At 36.7% G+C, this 20,589-nt stretch overlaps 1 long non-coding RNA gene across 2 annotated transcripts; it reads right to left on the bottom strand.

The window, feature by feature from the left end:
* Positions 1-1,202: 1,202 nt before the first annotated feature.
* Positions 1,203-5,622, bottom strand: LOC129871476 (uncharacterized). Of its 2 annotated transcripts, none has more exons than XR_008762261.1 (2): positions 5,249-5,622; positions 1,203-1,505 (listed from the first exon to the last, which is right to left on the bottom strand). It is a non-coding gene; the product is annotated as an uncharacterized LOC129871476 (long non-coding RNA). The 2 variants fall into 2 exon arrangements; XR_008762262.1 differs by having other exon boundaries at positions 1,203-1,364.
* Positions 5,623-20,589: the final 14,967 nt, after the last annotated feature.

Below are 20,589 nucleotides of genomic sequence, written 5' to 3'. Positions count from 1 at the left end.
AAATCCTCTTCAAATATCCATACATCTTGGTCACACCTGGATGGATATAATACCATGAACCATGAGACTCTGTCAGCACTTTCTGAATAAACTCATCCACTCATGTAACACAAATTTTTCCTCCAAAACTGAGCACCGTACTTGAATCAAGAGGTGCATTCTGTGCATTTTGATTACGTGTTGTAGGCTGCGATGATCAGTAAACACTTCACACTTGAAACTATACAAATAATGTCGCTAAATATTAAGATAAAATACTACCGCTGCCAACTCCAAATCATACATCGAGTAATTGCTCTAATAAACCTTCAACTACCACGAGGCAAAAGTTATGACATTCTTATCCTACATCAACACAACGCCCGAGCTTGAATGTAAAGAATCACAATAAATAATGAAATCCTTACCTTCAACTGGCAGTGTCAAAATAGGTGTCGTGGTCAAAAGAATCTTGAGCTTTTGGAAGCTCTATTCACATTTGACAGTCCACTCAAAAGGTACCTCTTTTTGAGTCTGCCTTGTCAAGTGTGTGGAAATAAACGTCAATCAATTTTGACCCTCACATTTGACCTTTCTTAGTAATGTTTATCTCCTAATTTGAGTTTCTGCTATTTTTCATCAAATTTAACAAAAATTTTCAAGAATTTTCCTTTTTTATTTAATTAATTAAAATTATATATAGCTTAGTATATATGAGTTGACTATTAGAAAATTGAAATTTTATATTCAAATTCTTGTTGTATTATATATTTTACAACTTAGCATGATTTTCTTATAATTTTTCAAGTCTTTAAGAACAAGTTTTTTAAAGAACTTTGAGAAAATTGGTCGTTTCATTTTTACTGTTCACCTACAAGTCAAAAATTGTTACGAATTTTTTGTTTCGAGAAAAATGACAAAAAAGGTCATTTATATATGAAAGTAGGTTCAAAATAGTTCTTTAAGTATGGACATAATAGTTTTGACCCTTTAAATTTATCAAAAGTTAACAGTTTTAAGGAAAAATCGAGACAAACACATTACTAATAAAGGTCAAACATGAAGGTCAAAATCGATGGACGTTTGTTGATTAAAAGGAAAAATCGAGAAAAGCTAACAGAATAATTCCGTGAAACACAATATCTAACGACCTCCATCGTTAAAACCTAACCAGTCTATCAGCAAGGTAAATTACACTAATTTTGATTATTATTGAAATTCAATATAAAAATAAATACTTTTATTACTCTTGATTTTACTCCTCACTTGCTTGCCTCTCACAACAACTGATACCAGGACATCCATTACATTTTTCTCGAAATTCATCTATGATCCATCTTCTAGAACTTAAACCTCTTCGGCTGCCGACTCTTTTTGAAATTTCCCTTGTAGAACCAAAAACATTGGGTATGATTAATACACCTAGCCAATAGAGAGCATTATGCGTCATGGCTTTGAAATACCTAGAATTGTACCCTCTTCTTATCCTCGAGGTATTGGTATATACTTGTCACCTTTTCTCTCACCTAAAAATAGGTATGCATTGTTAGCTCTTGAACTAGTTCATTTTTGTTGTTTTTTTAATTATTCCACATTTCATTAATTATATTTGGTGCTTGTTATTGATTGTGTGTGTAGTAAAATGATGAACATGTGAAATAATTAAGAAAACACCAAAACTGAACCTGTTCAAGAGCTAGCAATGCGTTCCTATTTTGAGGTGAGCAAAAAGGAGACAAATATATACCAACACCATGAGGATGAGAATCGGGTACAATCTTAGACATTTCAAGGCCATGACACATAATACTCTCCACATTCTTGGTCGTTTCCGCTAATCATCGGTGGTGTTTTCATCATCATATAATTCAAATCATTGTCACTAAAAATGAGAATCAATTTGTATAAAATTTTATCTTGAGAAGCTATTGTAATACAAGAAAAACCAAATAAGAACTTCTCATATTTGCACCACTGTTGATTGGAGATGACATTCAAAGAAAATGACAGTCATAGCCTTGGTTTTAGGTCATTTATGAGAGTAACTATTTATTTTATGGGAAGGATATTTTGGGTAGTATAAAATAGTGAAGTGTGAAAAGTGTGACTTGCTGACTAGCATTTAGATTAACGTAACTCTTATAATAATAAAATAAAATTATATTTATGATTTGCTGACGAGGATTGACTTTTTCCTTTAGTAGGCTATTTGCACTTTTACCTAATTTGTGTATTTTTTTTGTCTTTAATAAGAAACTAGTGAACCCCACTTTTTGTAACTAAGGAAAAAGATAATACTGCATCAACAGCAGGTGCTTAGTGTTAATGGTGATAGTGCTTGTGGACCTAATGGATTCACATGTCACTTTTATCATAAACCTGTTGGGAGATAGTGGGTAAAGATATTTTTAATATTGTGCATGCTTTGTTCTAGGGATTTACCTTATCAAAATCAATTACTCATACTAATTTGGTATTTATTCCTAAAAAGTCTGTCATTCAGGCATTTTCACATCTAAGGCCAATTAACTTGAGTGATTCCATTAACAAGGTGATTTCAAGAATATTACATGACATATTGGAAAGCTTATTATCTAGATTGATTTCCTAGAATCAGTCAGGGCTTGTGATGGAAAGGAGTATTTCACAAAATATTGTACTGGCACAAGAGATTATTCCAGACATCAGGAAGAGGGGAAAGCCAACAAATGTTGTTATTAAACTATAAATGGCTAAAGATTATGATAGAGTGAATTTGAGCTTCTTAATACATGTGTTAAACCAAATGGGTTTTGATGCAGGGGCTGTTGATATGATTTACGGAATTGTGGCTAACAATTAGTATTCTATTCTTATTAATGATCAGGCTCACGATTTCTTTCATTATACTAGAGGAGCAAAGAAGGGAGATCCTCTATCTCCTGCTTTATTCATTCTTATTGCAAAAGTATTATCCAAAGCATTAAATCTATTTCATAATAATGAGTTTAAGAGCTTTGGGATACCCAAATAGAGTGAACTTGAATTACTTGGCATATGTAGATGATACCATTATTTTTTTACAGTAGATAGATATATATAATGGAGGTTTTTAAGAAATATGAATGTCAATGAGGACAGAAGGTTAATAAGGATAAGAGTTTTTTCTACATGTTTAATAAGGCACCTCAAATTTGTGTAAAGGTGGAGAAGAAGGCTACTGGACTAATAAGAGGTAATTTCCCTTTGATATACCTAGGATGTCCTATTGGCTATGCTAAGATGAGAAAAGTTCATTTCTCTGTTAATAAAAAAATCCAGAATACGCTTCAAATGTGTAAGGGTAAACTATTATCTTTTTGGGGTAAAGCAATTCTCATCAATCATGTGCTACAAAGCATGACTATGTACTTGTTATCTGTTATAGTACCTCCAAAGTATGTTATTTATGTTATACTAAGAATGTTCGCAAAATTTCTCTGGAATTTTAAGATGGAGGTGAGGGCAAAACATTGGATTGCCTGGAAAGAGATCTGCCTACCAAAGGAAGAAGGAGGGCTTTGATTTAAATCTTTATTTGATATTTCAAAAGCTCTCTTTGCTAAACTATGGTGGAGTTTCAGAACAAAAATACTTTGTGGTCCAAATTTATTTGGAACAATTATTGCAAGAGACACAGACCTCAAGTGGTTGAATGGAGGGGTGGATCTAAAGTTTGAAAAATAATGTTATTAGCAAGGAATAATATGCATCAAACAATATAGTGGGAGACTAGATGTGGTCATGCTAGCATTTGGTATGATAATTGGACTCAACTTGGTTCTCTTATTTATGTACTACCTATTAATCACGGGGCAGTTGAAACATAGAGGAGGTCAATAAAATTATGCATAATGGGGTATGAAATGAAAACTTGAATTTGGAGATGTTCAAGGGAGAAATTTGTAATAATGTTAACGATGTCATGGGAAATTTGCAGCCCAAAAAAGAGTGAATAAACCATGGTGTATGATTGGTGATACAGGAAAGTTTTCTGTTGGGAGTGCTTGAAAACTAATCAGACAACAAAAATAATAAGGAGGGTATCATGAACATTTGGGAGAAAGGTATTTCTTACAAAATATCTTTTCTGCTATGGCGAATTTGGTTTAAAGGGATTCCTATCGAGGAGGTTCTTGTTAGAAATAGAATTATTGATTATGTTAAATGTTTTTGTTGTAATAATAACATACAAGCATCCTTTGATCATTTAGTTATTGCATGCTCAAATTCTATCTATGTATGAAGTTTGTTTGTAGGAACAATAGGGATACATGATCCTTTTATTCAACTGAAATAAGCTATTGATAAATGGTGGGATACTAAGTGTACAATTAAACTAAAACCTTTGTTTAAAGTTGTCCAAGCTTTAATTATTTGATAGATTTGAAAAATAAGAAATGTTATTAAACATGGAGGCAGTATGACTAGACATGCAATGGTCATGGAAATAAATAGAAACATCTATATGTTCATTGTTTCTAGGTACCCTTGGCTTTCAGAAGTTCCACAGACTTGGCCTTTGATTGTGATTTTTCTAGAAGCTTACATCCCTATCCTCTCTAGTAAAGTAATAAGGTGGAATTTTTTAGTGAAGGAACTTTTAAATACAATACTTATAGGTCCAGCAAGGATAGTATATCTCTCAACGCTATGACTTTTTTGAGTGATAAATGAACTTGGAGATCTGATTTTTTCTGAAACTAGAAGTATTGAGCTATGTTCAGCTTTAGAGGTAGAAGTGAAAGCATTCAAAATGGAATTGGTGTTTTGCTTAGACAATAATTTGTCTCCTTTTATTATAGAAACTAATCCATTCATTGTAAAGAAGGTTCTTGATGGGATTTGAAAGATCTTGTGGGATATATAAGTTAATATTAAAGTTATTAAAAGTGCAATGGAGAATAAGAAAGTGGGAGTGATTCATACATACAGAGAAGGGAACAAGTTGGCAGATTTTTTAACTAACTTTGTTTTTGATTTTGTAGGTACAATTCATATCCAATTTCACTAATTTCGGGATTTGCCTCAACAAGCTAAAGACATCTCATTGCTAGACAAAAACAACATACGAAATCTTTGGATAAGGAAATGTCAAAATAAATTTTTTAGGGTTCCTACATCTAACGAAGCATAACACCATGAATTCATAGGGAAGCTGCATATCAGATACAACAACCAAACATGTTTGATGAGAATGATCTGAATAGATAAAGTTTGTGAGCTTAATTAGAAGGATGTTCGAACTTACTAGATCCAAGTTTGTTGAAGTGGTATTAGTTCTTCGAAACTTTGCCTGCACAAATAATGGAACTGATAGGTTAAAACATTCATATTAGCTCATTTCAAGATTCTTTGAGAAGTTGCTATATCTTTAAACATATGATGTTGGGTTGAAAGCTGAAGAAGTCTTTATTAAGATAGAATGCACGACATTTATGACAATCTGAAATGCCTAAGGTGGAATTCACTCGAGCTTGTAGCCTTTCTCATCATCGTCATCGTCAACTGATCGCCGGAGCTACGATTGAAGATAAAGGTCGAGTGTTCTCTAAAGAGTTCCAACAGTATCTATTGGCTTTCTTTATTAGATTTGATTTATTATTTTTTCCTTCTCTTGTTTATTATTTGCTTAGGTTAGAGTTAGGCATTTTCCAGTTGGGCTTAGGCTAGTTTTGGGCCTAAGTTCTTTATGTGTATCTGTTCTATTGTGATTCAATAAAAGGGCTTTGTTCTCAATTTTTATCAAAAAAAAATACCATAGACATAAGTTAAGAAAATGATCATGTGATGCAAATTTCGATTCAAAACTTCAAAAATTCAACCTTTTTGAAACCAAATTGAGGAAAATACATAGAAAGAAAATCACACTTTTTATAATTAAGGGAAACAACATATAAATAATGCAGTAAAGCAAATCAACCAAAGATGCAAATTAAGATCAAGAACTTTAGCAAGATACAAACTTTGAGAAACCCAATTGAGAAAAATGGAAAAAAACCATAAAACAATGCAATAAATTAAATCAACCATAGATGCAGATTTGGATCAAGAACTTCAACAAGATACAAACTTTAAGAAATCCAATTGAGAAAATGGAAACAAACCTTATAAACAATGCAGTAAAGCATATCAACCAGAGATGGAAATTCGGATCAAGAACTTCAGCAAAATACAAACTTTAAGAACCCAATTGAGAAAAATGAAAAAACCATATAAGAAATGTAGTAGGGAAAATCAACCATGGATGTAAATTTGGATCAAGACTTCAAAAAAATATAAACTTTAAGAAACCCAATTGAGAAAAAAAAAAAAAAAAAAGAAAACCCCACTAACCTTTGTGTAACTGATTGATCAAAGACATAAGGTGGACAAATGCAAGAAATCAAAACAAAAGAGTGAATGGACAATGAGTTGTTTGCATTTTTTATGGTTTTGCTTCTTCAGTAAGCTTTACTGTCCTGGGTATGAATTTTATTTTGTTTATTTTATTTTGCTTTTTGGATTTGGAATGTTTCTTAATATATTGAATTGTATAATATTATTTAAAATCACCATTTTATAATAATTCTTTTGTTCATTTAGTCAAAGTTAAGCAAATGGATATAAGGAAAATCTATAAGTAATTAAAACTAATCAATATATTGTTGGTGTCCATTCCATGCACAATTTTTCTTCTTTGTTAGGTTGAAAAATTAGTGAGTAAAAAATGTAGATTGATAGTTAAAAAATCTCAACAACCAAATCTCACCATTTGTTTCTACTAAGAAATCTAACAAAGTTTGAATTGGTTTCTAATTAATGTCATCAGTGACATCAAAAGAAACAAATTTCTCCTATAAATGGGGAATTCATGCTCATTTGTTAAACACACAAAAATAGAGAAAAAACAATATTAGAAAGCAAAGTGGGTATACCATAGACTATAGAAAAATAGTCTGTGAAGAAAAATAGAGTGTGAGCGATATTTTAGTAAGGTGGAAAATCAAAACAGTGTTTTTCTTTTGAGTGTGTTGTGGTCACTTTGAATATTTTGACCATTTATATTTTCGTATTAGTCCGCGTTTTCCAACATATATATCTTACATACAAAGCTACGTAATGACCATTAATAGTGAAAAAGAAAATGATAATGACATCTTATCATTTATGCTTTAATCTACCATCTTCGATTTGATTTTATAATTTTTACTTATGCTTGTGAAAAGTGTTACCATTTGATATTTTTGGTGAACCAAATAAACATCAACGTGATACACTAAAATTTCTAGTAAAAAAATAATTATTGGTGAAGGGAAAAACAAATTTAAAAGGCAGAAAAAAACGTGAAGAAGTATTCTAATTTTAACTTGTAGAAAGTTCACCCCTATATTTTGCTTTACATGAATCATTTTAAAGTTCACCATTCAAATGTATCATAAGAAATGATTAAAATTGAAAATAAAATGGCTCATATTGAAATCTATTCTTATCTTAGTATCGAGAAACACATCTATTACTTCAAGAAAAGTGTTTCAAACTTGCAGTTAAATTTGAGAATCTATCCATACTTCATGTTGAATGTGAGCAAATAATGTATTATATAGTTATTGATGTCTTGGGATTAAAAGAGGCTTCAGTCCAGTCATATTCCTCTATAAGTTGTCTGGCACAACATCCTCGAAACCATGTCAAAATTTTATTACTTCTTATCTTTTTGCAATGGTTCACTTACTATATGAAGGTAAGATAAGATTTTTAAGGTCTTTATGTTCTTACGAACCAAGATCCATGATACGAAAACCAAAATCCAGACAAGTAAGAACAGGAAATCCTGATGTAGCATACCAGATTTAGAGTCCGTTTGGATGGACTTAAATAAAGTAACTTTTATGTATGAAGTACTTTAGAACTTTGAAGTGCTGAAAGTTATTTTTATAAATAAGCAGTTGAGTGTTTGGATAAAAGTGCTAATGCCGAAGAAATGAGGAAAATAATGTGAATTTTAGGGTTAAAAGAATAAAAAGGGTAGTTTGAGAATTTAGTTAAAATATAGGGATATAAAAGTAATTTTTATGGTAAAAAAAAATGGCTTTGAACACTTAGAAAAAAAAGTTAGAAATCCTAACTTTTCATTTTTGACTGAGTTTAAAAACTTTGTGGCTTAAAGTTAGCATTAGACTTTAAACTTTTTCTTCAAGAGATGCTAGTATAAATCTTTAAAGGAGTTTTTTTTATTTTACCTTCAACAATTTCAGTAGCGAAAATTTGCGTGAATACTCAATTAACATGTACTACAAATATCAATTCAAAGGTCTAATAAATGATATTGACCTTCAATCCATATTGTAGCACCCCTAGACAATAAAAAAGGCTCAACTCAAATCATCATAGGGAAAAGATAGATAATAGACAATCGGTAGACTAATGCATGCAACAATGCAAGTATACATAGGATTAAAGGAGGAACATTCACAATTCCATTAAAAAGACAAATTCTTGAGGTAACTATTATAGAGCCCGCTAACTCACATAGTTTGGCTCAATACTTCAATCTGTTACCTATTGGTTAAACTTAAGTTTGGCCTAGTAGATCCAATCTGGCAACCAGTTGATTAGGTAAGATCAAAGGGGGATGATATCTATATCTCTGTGATGCCATACAAGAAATCCACAACGCCCTTTGGTAGCTTGAATATTTTGAGGGAGCTAACGATTTTCCCTGACATCAGATTCAAAGGATGGAAGTTAAAAAAGAATTGGAAGTAGCTCGAAGTGGAAAATTGATTGGCTCCAATTTATAGGCCAAGGTGTATCTCTATTGTTCTAATGAAAGCCTGTCCGAGCTAATAAAAAAAATATGCGAACCTACAAATGAGGTAGATGCTGTAATTCACATATTTATAACATCTCAGATAAACTGCAATACTCAATTTAATTTTGTATAGTTAGGACTGATATTCAATGTTCTATAGGCCTTGGTAGAATGTTCTACATGTTCTAAATGCTCCCTTTACATGATTTTTATGAGAACCAACCTTCCCTGATGAGCAAAACTAAGCCAAACCTACGGCTATGATGAGCCACTGAGGTCTCAGGCACTAGCACAAGGTATATCATTCGAAACAAGTCCTACCGAAAGCATATGCTAAAGAACCTAAGGCTCGAACCTAGTCTAAGTCCATCCAAAACAACCCTAAAAAGGATAATAATGCTAAGGCAATACCACAACAAAGCCCATCGCCTAAACCAAGGATTTCACGGGACTATTCTAGTATAAGGCTCAGCCTGGAATAAAGAAAATGGAACATGAGGAGGCAAACCCTGGTCTTGTGAAGTACCAACCTAAATCAAATGTAATAAATACTAAGCATATCTAATAAAGCTTAGTCAAAGTGGGAGATCGTAGCCTACATCAAATTCGATCACGAGCTCTCTGAATCCACCAATTTAAAGCTTTCCACCTTTGAATCACCTCCAATCGCCGCCACGCTAACAAAATATTGATCATAATATATATTAATACAGATGTTTTAACACCAAAATTGCATTAATCAAAGACAATTCCAATATTGGTTCTAAAACAAGATTGTGGAACCCACAATGAAAATCTCGAAATTGACTCTGTGAAAAGGTTCATTTGAGCTTAGTGAATTTGTGTCCCAAAATGGGACACAATTCGATGCTCAAAAGTGAAGAAATCATCCCATGGAATTAATTAGCCATTAAAGCTCTAAAAGTAGAGAGGGCAGCAACTAAAACTCAAAAAATACCTCTAAAAGAGGAATCCCAATTATTCCCAAGCACTCCAATACGTGTCTACGATCCACACGAAAACCCAATATTTGAAATCGCCCAAAATGGAGATCCAAAATTTGAGATATCAATGTTTGAAGAAATGGAGGAATGACTAAAATTTAATTCCAAGCGATGGTCGTAAAAGCCAACAAATTATTGCTAAAGCGACCATCGCCGCCTAGGAGGCACTTGTGGCTAAAGCAGCCTAAAGCGATGACCATATTGCTTTCGCAACACCCGCCTCACTGATGCCCTTTGCAAAAACCAACTTTTGGTCGCTAAAGTGGCTACCACAAAAGCCAACTTTTGGTCGCTAAAGCCATGGCACCAAACACCAGAAAAGGTTAAGTGTCCCAAAACTTTGAATAAGCCCTCAAAAATCATTTGGTCGAAACGGTGCAAACCAAAAGTTCAAACTACTTGTAAATGATATTCTAGACTCAATGGCTACCAAAGTCATGTAGATGAAAAGTTGTCCCACATCCAAGAGCCATTCTAAGACAAAACCAACAAAGGGGCTGGAAATGAGATTGAAAGCTTTGGGACCCGAATAAAAGGTTGTTCTAGACCAAAGTCAACATTTCATAGCTAACCACATTGATAAAATTTTGATTTGAGTGCATTTACCAAAAATATTGACTAAAGTCAAACCTAGGATAAAGCTTAAATGCTAAAACACCTAATGGCTCAAACTCGTATCGAAAGCCTCAGAACTCGAGTCGTTCATGCTACTAGCATTTAATGACCATTTTAGTGCTGATGAAACCATTAGAATTTCATTCTAAGGCCTTTTTTCTTAAGTCTTGACTGAAGTCAATCGTTTAAACTCTAAGAGCTCCAAACACAGAAAAACTAGAATAAAAACCAAATGAATGATCGCGACCAAAATATTAGTGCCAACAAGTAATAAATGACTTGTAGTTTCTACAAGAAAGCTTTAAATGCTGAAAAGATTAGAAAATAGAGGAAATGACCTGGAGGAACATTACAAACTCGATTATTTCTTTCTTCAGGCCAGGTCAGTAGTAAAGCCGCTTCAAATGTCCATACATCTTCTTCACACCAGGATGGATATAATACCATGAACTATGAGACTCTGTCAACACTTTCTGAATCAATTCATCCACTTATTTAACACAAATCCTTCCTAAAAAAGTAAGCACCTCACTTGCATCAAGAGGTGCATTCTGTGCTTTACCAGAGACTATCTTCCTCCTACGCTCATTTAAGTTCTCATCTTCAAACTGGTTCGCCTTGATCTCTTCAATGAAAGTGGGCCTAAACTCAATACCAGCCAACACCCTACCATTCTCTAAGATACCTAGGGTAATGACCTCTAAGGTCATTTTTGTTCTTTTGCGTGTTTTTACCATTTCACCCCTTCTTGTATCTTCTTTATAGCTCATATATGATGTTTGGATGGGTGGAACACTTTCCAAGGTGTCTGATTTAGTTTTGAGGTGGTTTGGCCATTTTTGAGGCTTAAGATTTCAAAGAATTGACTTTAATCAACATCCAAAGATTCGGGCGTCGTATGATAATTCTGATGGTTCCATTAACTCTGGAAGGTCCATTTTGGTCTAGAAGGAAAGTTTTTTTTGGGTTTTAGAGTCTTCGTTTTGAGTTTGTGCGATTTGTTGTTTTAACTTTAAAGTTTTGGCTAAGTTTGACTTCAGTCAATATTTTGAGTAAACACACTTGAATAAAAACTTCATTAGTGCGGTTATCTTCAAACATCGATTTTGATCTAGAATGACCGTTGGTTTGGTTTTTGAGGTTATCGGAATGAGTTTTAGGTCATTGTGCATTTTGAAACCTTTTTTTGGAAAGTGTTGACTTTGGTCAACATTTCAATAAAATGATCTCCGTTGGAAAATCCATCAATTCCATTGAATATGGAATGCTGATTCTAGTTGGGTAGCATAGTTCGTTTGTATTTGTAGGTTTCCAAATCAATTCCAAACCCCCCATCGGAGAGAAATCTCATTCTCCAAAGTTCAGCACCAACTGAACTACTTGTGCAAGAGCTCTTTCTTTCTTCGTTCGCGATCTATGGGTCCATGATCACGAAGGTCTAAGTCCCTAAACATCGCGATCGTGTGACTGATCATCGCGATCATGATGGGTTAGCTGGAGCAGACCTCGCAATCGCGAGGCCCAGCTCGCGATCGCGATGAGTAAATTTACTGATTTCAGTGAATTAAAAGACCTATTTCCAGTAGCTAAGTCTCATTTTGGGACTTAGTAAATTTTGGATTTTGAGAGGTTTTCTTGGCTACTTTTGATCATTCTTACTTTGGTGTGTTGAGAATTCTTGCAGGGACGTTCCGAGACCCTTTTTTCATCCTAAAAACATTGTAAGTTTCGCATAAATTTTGTTGTTTCTTGAATTTTTGAACTATTCTAGGGTTTGAAATTGGTGGGTTTGTTTGAACTATTTAGTGCTCGGAATGTCCCTATTTTTGGAGCACAAGTTCCTTGAGCCTTTTGGGACCTTATGACGGAGTTGGTTTTTTAATTTCATATGTAGGTCCTAATGTCAAATTTTGACCCGATTTTAATTATGTTTTTAATTATAGCAAAATGGGTATCATTGGATTTGTTTTGATGTATTCTTTGATAATTTGATAGAGTGGCATCATTTGGAGGTGGCTTAGAAGGGAAAGACTCAAGTTTAGAAGTTTGGGTGTGATTTTGGCTTAAGGTAGGCTATGACTTACTCTTGTTAGGCTTGACTTGGTTTGAATTGGTATATTTTGAGTAGTAACGCATGATTAGGTTGGTGATTTAGGTGTTGATATTCCATTGAGAAGTTTGAAGTCGATGATCATCGTTAGTGACTAGTTTGGGGTTTAATCGTTGGATCCTTAGCCTAGGTGATATGTTGACTTAATTACATCAATTAGAATCCTTAGAGCTTTCTCCTAGGTGATTTGAACATAGGATGCTATTTTCTTAACTTGCTTGATTTTGGTTGCCGCTTGATGTGATTTCCTAAGATTCAGACCCTTCTTGTATTCGAGTAGGGTCGAACTCTATTATTGTGAAGTATATGCTTGAGCTAAGAGGAGTCCCTGAGAAATTGAAATGTTGGAGGTGATGTGGGGTCACAAAGGACCCTTAGGACTAAGCTAAGTCCAAAAGGTTCATCGTGGCTAAGTTTTAGGATGAGTTCGTTTAAAGGGGTCGACTTCTAACAACCCTATCTTTTGACAGACAATAATCTGGGTGGCCCACGACCTATCAAATTAAAGTTCGTTGAGTTTTCTTTCCAACGCCACCAAGAATGTAATTTTTGGAGTTCGGAGTCAAAAGATACGACGATCCCAAGATAAACTAGCATGACAGGAATTTCAGGCCTGGGGTGCAACTGCTGGAAATCTGGGCTTGGCACCGCAGTAGCGCGATGCGCCACTATTGCACTAAGAACAAGCCTCAGTAGTTTGGCCCCTGGAACGGCGCGCCACTACGAGGTGTGCAGGGTTTTCAAGCCTATTTTCTAGAACCCAGAAAATATAGCCTTAGCGCTATAAGGGCGCGACACACCACTATCACGCCAAGAACATGCCTCAGTAGTTCGGTCAATGGCGCGGCGCACCACTAACTGATGTGCAGGTTTTAGGCCTAATCGACCTGGCACTGCAATGGCGCGATGCGCCACTATCGCGCCAGAAGCATTTTTAGCTTATTTTTTAGAATTTTAGAGAAAGGGCAATTTGGGAATTGTCCCAAATTATATATGTATCAGCCTTAGCACGTTTTGGGACCATTTTCAATCCCTCACTCTCTCTCTAAAAAGCCCAATAAATCCCTCTCTCTTCTTCTTCTTCTTTTTCTCCATTTCCAACAAAAGATTGTTCCAAGAGCTCCAAGACTCCAAGTTTCCATTGAAGGCCCAACAACAAGGTTTCTTCAAGAATCTACTCTAAGGTATGTAAGGCTACTCAAAGCATGGGTTGAGTCCCCCCATGTGCCCTACTCTTCTTTGAAGTTAGATGTCCATGAGAATAAAGTTTCTTGATATGGTTCATGTTTGAATGAATCTTGCCTACTATCAATTTGATTCTTATTGTGTTGAAGTTGTTGAGCTAAGAATTTCTAAACCTTCATGTTAGCATTAGTTAATGGAGATGGTTTGTTAATATGCCTTGTTGATTTCCTTAACCATGTGATTATGTGGAATGTGTCAATTTCCTTAAATGTGTTATTCTTCTTGAATTGTTGGTTTAAAACCTTAGAGTTGTGACGAGTCCTAATGAGGTGATAAATGAGGAGAGGATTGGTTTGTTATATTTGTGGGATGTTATGAATGCTTATTGAATTAGGCTTGATTGGAGGATAGAATTGGCGAGTGGACAGGGTCCTAAATGAGACTTGCCATTATGACTTGATTGAGTTGAAATGAGAATATAGTTGATGAGTTGACAAAGTCCTAAATGAAAGTAGCCGTGAGGGCTTGTTTGAGATGATTGGAGGGAGTCTTATGAGCATGGAGTCATGGGAGGAGTATCGAGCACCAAAGCGGGTGAGAGTATATTCCATACTTGAACCCCAGAAACTATGCCGCCAACGTAGGTAGGGATGGAACCGTTAAAGTCGGATGCTTCCCATGGGATCGAACTGTTAAAGTCGGATGTTTCCCCTTTTATTGTCCTGAAATGATAGGACTTGACTAATTGATGGAATCCATGATTAGGGAGGCGTTCATGCCCTGATAAGGTATGGACAGACGTGGCGACAACGTCTGATTATTGTACTATCACTCGCTCATAAGTGATGGTTGTCGGATAAGAGAAACTCCCATTTAGGTCTTGATAGTGCTCTGAGTCAGTTGAGTTGAGTGGCATGTGAATTGGTCCCGTCTAAACCATTTCTTGTTAGACTTAGGACACTTGAGTGAGTTGTCACTTTTTTATGAGTTGAGATTTTCGAGTTGGTTGATCTTTTTCTGATGTTGTTTTATTCGGCCATTTTACATACTCGTACATTCCATGTACTAACGCCATTTGGCCTGCATCATTTCATGATGCAGAGACAGGTACCAGAGATCATCAACCGGTGCACCGTTGAAGATCTTTACCCTTCCAGCTACTTTGTAAGTCCTCCTAGTTTCCGAAGGATGTGGAGCTCCCTGTATAGTTATGTTGTTTCATGTTTTTTTATTGTTGGTAGCCATGGGCTTGTCATTGGCACCTCCTAGACTTTGATTGAGGCTTCATAGACTAGAGTGTGGAGAGGTTGGACTGTTATTTTGAGGAGTCTTATTGTATTCGTTTTGTTGAGCTGATAGTGTTTGGCCTTCGGCCCCCATAATGTGAATAGTGTGTATGATTGAATGCTCCATTGAGTGAATGTGACTGAATCAGGTGGTTCGCTTGAAGGCCAGAAATGGCTTTCGAGTGCCGGTCGCGCCTAGGATACCCTCCCGGGGCGTGACAGATTCCGTTGGTGGGATTTTTACTGGGCTTGAGGGATTCGTGTTTTGATAGACTACTTGTATTGATTTGCCTTCCGGTGTTAAAAACCTTTTTTTAAAAGAAAGAAAAAACTGATGATATTTAGACTTTGGTTAATGAATAAGGGTAAATATTTTATTAAGGAAATACTAGTGATATTTTATTTATGGCATTTCATTTGTGAGAAGCTCGAGGTGTAAATTTCGGGCGGCCCCGTTGATACATACTCGGGTTACTACTATTACTATTATTATTGAGAAGCTCGAGGTGTGAATTCCGGGTGGCCCATTGATACATATTTAGGTTATTATTATTGTTATTATCATCACTATTGAGAAGCTCGAGGTGTGAATTCTGGGCACCCCATGACACTGTTGAGGTAATATTGACCTATATCTACTATTTTATATTGATGCTCTTCTCTGATATTTTGTGGGTTGAGATTATTAATATGATTACCTATTTGGTTGGAATTTATTTGATTACCATAAGATTCTTTCAGTACCCTTTTTCCCGTTACTATAGTTTTGTGCTTTTATCTTATTACTAGTGGTATCATCATGCTACTTATTAGATATTTATTATTTTTGAGCTCCATCGGCCTATGATACCTATTGAATACCCCATGTTTTGATACTCATACTGCACTTCTGCATCTTTTTTATGCAACTCCAAGTTTAAGTCACCCCCAACGTGCGCCTGATCATCGTAGCGGTGCCAAACTCGGATTGTGGTAAGCTCCCGATGTTCAGAGACTTAAAACTTTCCCATTTTCTATATTGACTTACACTTGTACTTTTGGATAGTCAAATCTATATTGTATATATACATTGTCAGCTTTTGTACTTAGTAGCTCTTGTATAGGTGACACTAGGTCCAGTGTCATTCTATCATATTTGGTCATTTTCAGGTGTTTTCGTATATTTTGTATCATATTTACATATCTTGTTACGGGGGTAATTTTCAGCCCAAATTTTTCACCTCAAAGCACCCACGCACGGCAGACAGCGCCCCACGCCGACCTCAGCCTACCAACACGTTTGACACTTAGAATCAAACACACAAATAATATAATTACAGACACGCAGCATTACGGACAACTTGCCCAACCTTTTATTAAATCTCTTGCCCAGATTACAAAAAGGACTCGTGTATATGGAAAGGCTAACAAGATTTGTCTCCACTTCCTCGGAGACAAAGGCTATGAGACTCACAATCGTTCTTCTCGCCCAAGAACAATTCTGCTCACACGTGAACACTCACACTTTTTCTCACAAGTGCTTTCATTCACTAACACTTGTGAGAAAAAGTGCTAGTGCTTTCATTCATACCTTGGCCTGATTTCTTTTATTATATTTGTCTTGCTTCTGCCTTCTTATGTTATTTATTATGTAATTAAATTGAGGTTTGACTTCCGCTTGATTTTGGGTGTGGCTTGCCTACTTATAGGTTATAGTAGGTGCCATCATGACTCAAATTTGGGTCATGGCAGAGTGGTATTAGAGCTTAGTTCACCAGTCTCACAATTACAGGAGAAAATGTCTAGTAGAGTCCCTCGGATTGATACGATAATGTCCGTCTCCAATCTTCAGGAGGTTATCGGACATTGTTAAGAGTTAATTCACTATTCTTTTTTCTAATCGAGTGTTAATGATGATGAACACTTCTAAATTCTAATTGTTTCAATCTTTCTTAGATAGAGAGGACGAGATTTAGTTAGGGTGAACGAGGGCCCCCTACGCAGCTCGGGGTCGAGGTCGAGGTCAACACCATGGATGGGTCATAGCTTAAGTCATAGCACAAGTATGGGAGCCAGATATAGAGGTTGAGAAGTTTGAGCATCAGCCGGTGGAGGAGGATCCCGCCCAACCCACATATGGATTCGTGGCCATACTATTGTTATAGGATACTATGGCCTGGATCCTCAGTTTTATGGAGGAGATGCCTCGAGTAGGGACACTGCCTAAAACTTCAGTTGGATCTCAAGTCCGAGAGGAGACACAGACTTCAGGCTAAGCTGGGGCACAATATGATCAGCCCCCAGTCCTATAGCCCACTATTACTGTTTCTCACCCGGTGATTCTGCCTATTTCTACAGTTGTTCAGCACATGGAGACTAGGTCGGTTATGACCGTAGAGAAGTAGTAGATGTTAGAGAGGTTTATCAAATTGGCCACTCCCAGATTCTCAGGCGCCACGGCCGAGGATACCCACGAGTTTCTGGTTAGTTGCTAGGAGAGGTTGCATAACCTTGGATTGGTGGAGTCCCATAGGGTCGATTACACTACTTTCCAGTAGGATGGACTAGCGAAGCAGCGGTGGAGATCATATATTAACTGCATACCTAGGGATCGCTACCCATGTCATGGACTCAATTTTTTGAGGCCTTTTTGGAGAAGTATGTACCCCCTAGCTTGAGGGAGAGAGTGAGAGATAAGTTCAAAATATTGGTGCAGGGATCGATGATGGTCACAGAATATGAGTCTCGATTCCATGAGCTCTCTAGAAACACTACCATGATAATGCTGATAGAAGAAAAGCGGGTACGCCGATATGCATCGGGTTACAAAGAAGATGGTTGCATCAGGTTGTTCGTTGTTGTAGATAGTAGATGATGCCCATACTATTGAGGCTATACGTCGTGAGGCCTATAGAGGTAGCGACAAAGAGCCTTGCCGCCAGGGCAGTTTTAGTGGACGCCAGTCATACGGTAGGGGTTCTTTTGGCAAAGGCTATCCACAGCAGTATCCACCTAGTAGACCGATTCAACAACCTAATATCTTACTGACAATGGATCAGCAGGTGCCGCCAGTCAGAGCAGCCAAACATTAGATCAGTCTTCTTGGGGTTAGGCTTTTGGGTATTCAGGCCATGGTGGCTATTCAGGTTCAATTGGGGCATCACAAGAGGGTTCATTTAGAGGGCTATGCTATGAGTGTGGTGTGATAGGTCACTTTGCTAGGGAGTGTCCTATTATTAGCCATCACAAACGTCAAATACTGCAGGGTCAGTAGGTTTAGGCCCCTAGTTCCCTAGTTCATCCGCCTAGAGAGAGTGTGCAAGGTGGTAGAGATGAGTTTTAGGGTACTAGAGGTGGTTTCTAGGCAAGAGGGACAAGTGGTAGAGGTGGACATAGTCACATGTATGCTTTTCTAGGTAGGCAGAGGAAGAGACATCAGATGCTGTCATAATAAGTATGATCTCCTCTCTCATCAGCCTGCCTATGCTTTATTTGATCTAGGGTCCACCTAATCATATGTGTCTACTTGTTATGCTATTTGATGGGATGTTTTATATGAGACATTGCCTATGCCTATGTGTGTAGCTACTTCGGTAGGTGATTCTTTAGTAGTGGATCAAGTGTATTGATCCTGTATGGTGACTATCGTGGGATATAATACTAGAGAAGATCTAATTATGCTAGATATGGTAGACTTTGACTTAATTCTAGACATAGATTGGTTGTTTACTCATCATGCATTTTTGGATTGCTTCTCCAAGACCGTTACTCTGTGTATGCCTGGTATTTCTCCGATTGTATGGGCAAGTGTAGTTAGTCATATACCATGTGGTGTGATTTCCTTCCTCAGGGCTTAGCAGTTAGTGGGAAAGAAGTGTCTAGCCTATCTTGCTTATGTCTATGACAGTATTGCTGACACTCCTTATATTGATTCTATTTCGATGGTCCAAGAGTTCCCTGATGTGTTTTCCAATAATTTACCTGGCCTTCCTCCTAAGCGTGATATTAATTTTGGCATTGATGTTGAGTAGGGTGCATAGCCAGTCTCTATTCCACCATATCAAATGTCTCCAGTTGAGTTGAGGGAGCTTAAGGTGTAGTTACAGGACCTCTTGAGTAAGGGGTTTATCAGGCCCAGCGTGTCTTCCTGGGGTGCTCCTATTCTGTTTCTGAAGATGAAGGATAGTACGTTGCACATGTGTATTAATTACATGCAGTTGGATAAGGTGACTATCAAGAATAGGCACCCGATATCACAGATTAATAACTTGTTTGACCAGCTCCAGGGTACATGCACCAGTGTTCACTAGAATAGATTTGGGGTTAGGGTATCATGAGTTGAGGATTAGGGAGTCAGATATCCCTACGACTACTTTCAGGACTCGATATGGGCATTGTGAGTTCTTAGTAATGTCTTTTAGGTAGACTAATAGCCCCGCAACATTCATGGATTTGATGAACTGTGTGTTCAGGACATATTTGGACTCCTCTTTCATTGTATTCATTGATGATATTGTAGTCTACTCTGGGAATAGAGAGTAGTATGAGAAGCACCTAAGGATAGTACTTCAGACCTTGCGGGATCAGCAATTATATGCCAAATTCCATAAGTTTGAATTTTGGCTTGATTCTGTGGCATTCCTAAGGCACATAGTGTCCAAGGATGGGATTATGGTAGATCCGACGAAGATAGCGGCAGTTTGTGATTGGGCTAGGCCCACTTTTACTACTGAGGTTTATAGTTTCATCGGGTTGGCAGGGTAGTATAGGCGGTTGGTGGAGGAGTTCTTTTCTATTGCATCGCCTTTGACCAGACTGACTTAGAAGAATGTTCCTTTCTAGTGGTCTAACGAGTGTGAGGCGAGCTTCCTGAAGCTCAAGGCCTTGTTGACTTCTGCTCTGATTATTACTTTTCTTGTTGAGGTCCATGGATTTACAGTGTATTGTGATGCTTCAGGCATTCTTGGGTTGCGTTCTGATACAGCAGGCTAGAGTTATTGCATATGCTTCCAGGCAGCTGAAGGTATATGAGAGGAACTATCTCTCACATGATTTAGAGTTGGAAGCGGTAGTCTTCACATTGAAAATTTAGAGGCATTACTTGTATGGAACCCATTGTTAGATCTACACTGACCATCGTAGCCTTCAGTACATATTTAGCAAGAAAGACCTTAATTTGAGACAGTGCAGGTGGTTGGAGTTGCTAAAGGGATATGACGTCACCATTCTCTATCACTTGGGCAAGGCAAATATAGTAGCAGATGCTTTGAGCTGGAAGATGGTGAGTATGTAGAGTTTGGCATTCCTTTTAGTTGAGGAGTGGATTTTAGCGTCAGACATTCAGTCATTAGCTAACTAGATGGTTCATCTTGATATTTCTGAGTCGAGTAAGGTACTTGCTTATGTAGAGGCTAGATCTTCCTTGATAGAGCAGATTCAGGCACAACATTTTGAGGACCCACAGTTGAGGGTGATTCATGATAAGGTACTCAGTGGGGAGTCTAAGAAGGTAACCTTAGATATGGAGGGCATTTTTAGGATTGAGGGTCGTAGCTGTGTTTTTAGATTTAAAGATCTAGTCAGGCTCATCCTTAAGGAAGCCCATTGTTTCCAGATACT

The sequence above is a fragment of the Solanum dulcamara genome, chromosome 10 (assembly GCF_947179165.1).
Source record: "Solanum dulcamara chromosome 10, daSolDulc1.2, whole genome shotgun sequence".
Classification (NCBI taxonomy): Eukaryota; Viridiplantae; Streptophyta; class Magnoliopsida; order Solanales; family Solanaceae; genus Solanum; species Solanum dulcamara.
Note: the sequence above shows the minus strand (reverse complement) of the source record. Positions and strands in the feature narration are given on the sequence as shown.